The sequence below is a fragment of the Mus caroli genome, unplaced genomic scaffold (assembly GCF_978045245.1).
Source record: "Mus caroli unplaced genomic scaffold, Mus_caroli_1 scaffold_4, whole genome shotgun sequence".
Lineage (NCBI taxonomy): Eukaryota > Metazoa > Chordata > Mammalia > Rodentia > Muridae > Mus > Mus caroli.
In genome coordinates, this window is record NW_028227259.1 from 82,683,093 (window position 1) to 82,689,320 (window position 6,228).

At 30.8% G+C, this 6,228-nt stretch overlaps 1 non-coding gene across 1 annotated transcript; it reads left to right on the plus strand.

The window, feature by feature from the left end:
- The first annotated feature begins 1,389 nt into the window (after positions 1-1,389).
- On the plus strand, positions 1,390-1,496 carry LOC115031146 (U6 spliceosomal RNA). Its single transcript, XR_003836771.1, has one exon. It is a non-coding gene; the product is annotated as a U6 spliceosomal RNA (small nuclear RNA).
- The last annotated feature ends 4,732 nt before the right edge of the window (positions 1,497-6,228 follow it).

Below are 6,228 nucleotides of genomic sequence, written 5' to 3' on the forward strand. Positions count from 1 at the left end.
TTTATTGTTAATGTCTTAAATGTAAAATATGAAAAATATCCTCAGATGTTTTATCTTTATTTACTATTACCTATAGTAAGGTGCACAGTATTAAAGTGTCACAGAACTTTAGTAATAAGGATGATAACACAATATACATGTGGTCTCAGTGCACTCAGAAAAAATAACATTTGAGCAGTGCAAAACAAAGTTACTTTAATAGGCATCTTAGCCAGTGTACTATTTCTGCAAAGAGTCATTATAACTAAGTCAGTTCTTACAAAAGAAAGAATTAAGTGGATATTTGCTTACACCTCAGAAATTTAGTACATTATCTTTAGGCTCATGAGGGCACACAGAACACTATTGTGGTAGCTAAGAGCTACATTAAGATCTTCAGGCTAAGAGGGGAGCTAAGCCTAGACGTTTAATTGAAATTAAAACTTTAAAACCAAACCCAAAGACATACCCCTTAACTTCTCTCAAAGAGTGATACTCCCTAAGGACTAAGGACTCAAATAAATAGGCTTATTGGTGACATTTTTATTTAAATATCCTCAAGAGGATAAAGCAAACAATAACTTATGAATGAAATATAACAATAGAATGTCTATTTATATTTATATTGTTATTTGAGTATTTATAAGTATATATCATATATACAAATTGTGTTTATAAGTTAGGTTATACAGGATATATATGTCTTATAATGAAACAAATATAAATATATCATACAATAAATATTATAGGACAGACAAATGTATATATATATATACATATGTATGTATATATATATATATGTGTGTGTGTATATATATATATATATATAGCATATAATGCTAAGAATATTGTATATTATCTAAACATAAAATTCTGAATTTTACCAAGCTAGTTTACTGATAAATGTGACAGAAAGAAATTAAAAACAATTATTAAATTATTTGAATATGAATTTAGACATTTTCACCAACTTTATTAATTTTTAGGAAAGTTGAAATCGACATAATTGATTCCCAAACCAATGAAATGTTAAATCTGTTATGACAATATTTATACAAATGATGTATGAACTCTGAAATGTAGACATACAAGTGAGGCTTATGCAAATAATAAAAAAATTAATTATGCTGATTGCAATCACGATATTTTATAGCATATAAAATGTTATTATATGAGGAAATTTGTCATTTCCTAAAACACAAGAAAATAAGACTGATTTAACTTATTAATCTATCTTATAAATCCTAAATTTAATTTTACCTAATTAAACTGAACATTAAGTGGCTAAGACTCTAAGATAACTTTGAAAAAATGGGATGAATTCATATCAGATACTTATTAATATAATTTATCATAGAAATATGTATCAGAAGAAAAAAGTGTAACATTATTACATCTAAAAACAAAGACCTGCTTACTTCAGCAGCATATACACTAAAATTTAAACAATACAGAGAAGGTTTGTGTGGCTGCTGCACAAGGTTGACACATGAATTTGGAATGTACTCCATATTTTTATGAAGAGAAGTTCGCACACACACACACACACAAATGTGTGCTAGGAAAGCAATATGTGCATAGCACTATATGCCTTTATAAAGAAATTAGAATAGTGGGAGTTGAGAGAGGAAATTATGGTCTGGATGTAATATGTGAGAGAAGAGTAAATTAATAAAAAAGAAAAGACAATATTAAAAAGGCATTTTTATTATTTAAGATAGTTTTTGATAGATTAATACATTCATATAAAACATTCTTGTTACTATTTTTCTCTTTGCTCTTATAAATGTACCACACCTATCAATTCTAGCAAATAGAGTAATATTTTTTTTTATGGACAGACTAGTTTAATTAGGATCATTTCAAGTCCACTGGATGGAAATGTTATTCATAGGATGCTGTTGAGATGACCAGTGGTTACATATAGGAAGCCATGACTTCCCTTTTAATGAATGGATTAATAGGAAGTATTTAACATTGATGGGAAGGTTGCCTTGAAGACCTCTTCCATCTATTAATCACTTTTGGCAGACATCTCCTTGTACAGACCCAGGTTAGGCATCTATAACTAATGAGTGATAATTATTAATATAACACACTGTATTGTTAAGAGCTAACATTTCACAACCTTTCTCAATGTCTTTAGGTTCCAAAATTCTTTTAGCCCCTTCTTCCATAACACTCCCTGAACATTGGAAAGGACAGAGTGTATTTGATTTTTTAGGATCTTGCGCAGCTAGGAGTTTCTGCACTCACCAGAGTTCGCTAAATACAGCACCCACCCTTTTTAAAAATAAGTCTGAGAAAGTTTTTAAACATAAACACATAGGAAGAAAAACAATACTAGACAATCATAGCTCCTGAGAGCTCGCAGGAACTAAACCACCAACCAAAAAGTACACACGGAGGGACCCATGGGTCCAGTCGCATATGTAGCAGAGGATGGCCTTGTTCGGACATCAATGGGAGGAGAGGCACTTGGTCCTGGGAAGGTTTGATGCCCCATTGTAGGGGAATGCAAGAGCAGGGAGGCAGGAGTGGATGTGTGAGTGCACGGGAACACCCTCATAGAAGTAGTATTGGATGGGATGGATTTTTTTGCGGGGGGGGGGGGACGGTGTGGTGGGGAACCTGGATAGGGAATAACATTTGAAATCTAAATAAAATATCCAATAAAAACATATTTGCTTAAGATATTTCTGAACAATGAATCTTTATTGATCAATCAAAAACCAATTAGGGGAAGGACCCTCAGTGTTTGGGCATGTAGATTCCTATATGATACTGTGAAATATAGCTGATGAGGGTGGGGCATCTTTCAGTTCAGTTCCAACCTATTTTTCATCACCATGAAACAAAGATGTGTGTGTGTGTTTACACTGAGATTTTAAAATTTAAATGCCCCCCAACAATTAAAGATCCTGTAATTTACCTTGGTTGTGTTATAAAAAGGTCCCGATTACAATTATTACTTGAGTTATTTAAAAATTGTAGGAATATTTATAAAATATATAACACTAATAATTTCATCTTCAAAAACATAAGAAAAAAATCCTGTAATCTTGTAATAATTATCCTCTGTAATTGTATCTTCTGATAATAAAATCAATTATCTCTCAAAATATTAAAATCCATGCACATAGAGAACTTAAGTTGAATGAATATGAGCAGATTGTTCAGTAACATGAGAAAGTATGCAGATGTGGCTAACAAAATAGTTAATTGTGCAAAAGCTCTTGCCACAAAACCTGATGGGTAACCTGTACTGTCTTCTGGGACTGGTGTGATGGAAGGAGAGTAAGTGATTTGTGAAAGTTGTTTTCTAACAATTCATGCTCATTAGCACATATGCGGCCACACACAAATACTAAATAAATAAGCTAATAGATGAATGTAACATTTATTAAGTCAGTAAACTGTTATTCTTTTATACTAGTATGGTAAATATGTGACAAGGTAAAATATCTTAAAGATTTTGTTTTATTCATGTTGAAATAGAGAATCATATCCACATATGTATTTCTGCAGAGAATTAGAATGAAAATGAGAAGATAATAGGGATATTTAAGACTGGCTACAGACATTTCATCGATTATTTATATATATAAAACAAAGCTACATATAGCTTATTTTTTTCTCTGCTTAGGGACTTACTTGTACAGCTGAAAACACTACCTTAAAGGCATTTCGATATTGCCTGGCCAAAAGAATGTCTGATACTTTTATTCTTTCAAGTCTACATTGTGTTATGTTTGTCCTTTTTCTCCTTTATGTTTACTGCTATTATAAAAAATTGTCCCAGATTCTAGAAAACAAATATTGTTTTCTTTCCAAATCCAGTGGACTCATCTTTCCACTGTTCAATTTCTATGGTCATTTTCTCTACTTTCTTGAGCCCTTGAAAAGAGAATACTGGATGGCTTAAACATTGTGTGAGTGACTATTAGATAAAGGAATATAATAAATCCCATGTATCACAGTACATCTAAGCCCTTTCTTATTGATTTATTTGAAATTATAGCACTATATTTACACAAAACAAAGATAAAAGATAGTATATATGGATATGGGTATAGAATAGGTTGCATTGGATTTGAGAAACCAGAATATAAAGAACATAGAGATGGCTCCATGTATGAAAATTCAATCATGAGAGTCTGGATTCAGATCCCCAGCAGCTACATATTAAGTCAGGCATGGTGGCTTATAAATCAGTAGTCCTGTGTGGAACAAATACAGATATTACAGACTCACTTCCAGCTAAACTTAATGAATGAACTGCAACTGCATTGAATGAGAGACTGTGTCTCACAAAAATATAAGAAATAAATAAGGTAAAAGAGATACAAAGAAAGACAATATCAGTCTTTGACCTTCATGTATGGATACATGTTTTTATACATATGAGCATGTGTGAGAACATACATATACAGAATACATGCATAGAATTAGAATGCAATACAATAGGTTTGTTTTTGTTTTTCCACATACAAAGAAAGAAGACCTGGATTCATAACTGTTCCCAAAAATCAATAATAATGTGCATAAATTATATATGTTACTTAATTTTATTGGGGTCATGTGGGATTTTGCATAATTTTCATATTTTTATTACTAAATTCTCAAGAAGAAACAACACAGTTTTGAAAAATGAAAGCCAATACCACACAACTTCCCATGGTGTTATATAGCTTAAAATATTTGTAAAGAAAAACAAAAAAAATCAAGTTTTATATTGCTTAGAAATAGAAAGCCCAATGGGGCCCAGACATACTTATATAGGGTTAAGTTGTATTACAAACATGTCTTTTGGAGTGTTTTATTTTAGATCTTCAGGAATGTCCCACCTGCCTCTATCATAAGTAATAGTAGGATATTAATTCAAAACCAATCTCATTTTTATTGTTTGAAAATTTTATATATATATATATATATATGTATATATATATATATATATATATATATATATATATATATATATATATATATATGGCATTTTTATTGAATCTAACTTCAATTCTCTCCACTACAAATCTTCCAATATTCCAGCCCTATTCCAAGTTGATTCTCAAGCTGGGAAAGAAAGGGATGTAATATCTAAGTTTCATTTGTAACTAAATATTCTACAATTTCTTATTCTTTGTTTGACCATCAATTATAGGTAGGTATAGGAATCAATTTGGTTTGCAAAGAAGGAACCTTCTCTGATGAGAGATAAAAGTGCATTTATCTATTAAAGACAAGAACTTAGAGCTAGTTTATTACTATATCCATTTATAAACATAATAGGTATAGGCTTTCCCCTAGTACTTATGACCTGTGTATCCATAAGTTTTAGATTTATTTAAGGGTTTGGGGCATAAGTTCAATTTTGTGGAAAGGATTTGAAACCCAAGAAAGTTGTTGGCTGTTCTCAAAATATTACTTTTACTATTGTACTGGGGGGGGAATATCATGCAGTTGTTATTATGCCTAAGATGGCTTACTCGTGTAGAAGACTGTTGATTACCCACTCCTCTTTTGGAAATGTGTAGAAAAACAGAGAAATATACATGTAGAAATTCATAGTGAATATTTTAGGTTGGAACCAGCTTGTTTTCTACATGTACACTTAAATAAAATGTGTTTTCGTCACATGTAGGATCCTACATCAAAATTTACATGGAATGAGAAGCAAAGGAAACAGTGTGAAATATTAGTGGAGGTGTCTTTTGTCACATTACTGAAAAAAATTTAAGAGAGGGAAACCATAGCTGTCTCTGTGATGTCCGTTTATGTTTAAGAGAGAGAGGCTTCTCTCTCACTATTATGGGATAACAGTTTAAAGTTTTTTTCATATATGATATTTCATATATATATATATATACACATATGTCTATACATATGTGTTTATATATGTTTAAGTCATATATATTTATTTATATGTATATGCACATGTATTAGCATTTTCACATAATACTATTCTATCAATTAATAAATTTAATAAATTTAAAATGAGTACTAAAATGTGTCAATGTAAAATGAAGGAACAATGTCAGAAACTACCTCTTGGTGTAATTTAAATGAAGAATGAGAACTAGTTTCTTTCTATCTTCTCTGTGTTTACTTTGTGGTCTGGCTTATGTGTTTCCTGTCTGTTGTGTATGTGTGTGTTTTGTCTTTATTTCCTGTCTGTTGTGTGTATATTGTGCTTGTGTGCAGTGTGTCTGTTTAATAAAAGAACTTTTCTTGTTAATCACTGAAAAGCAC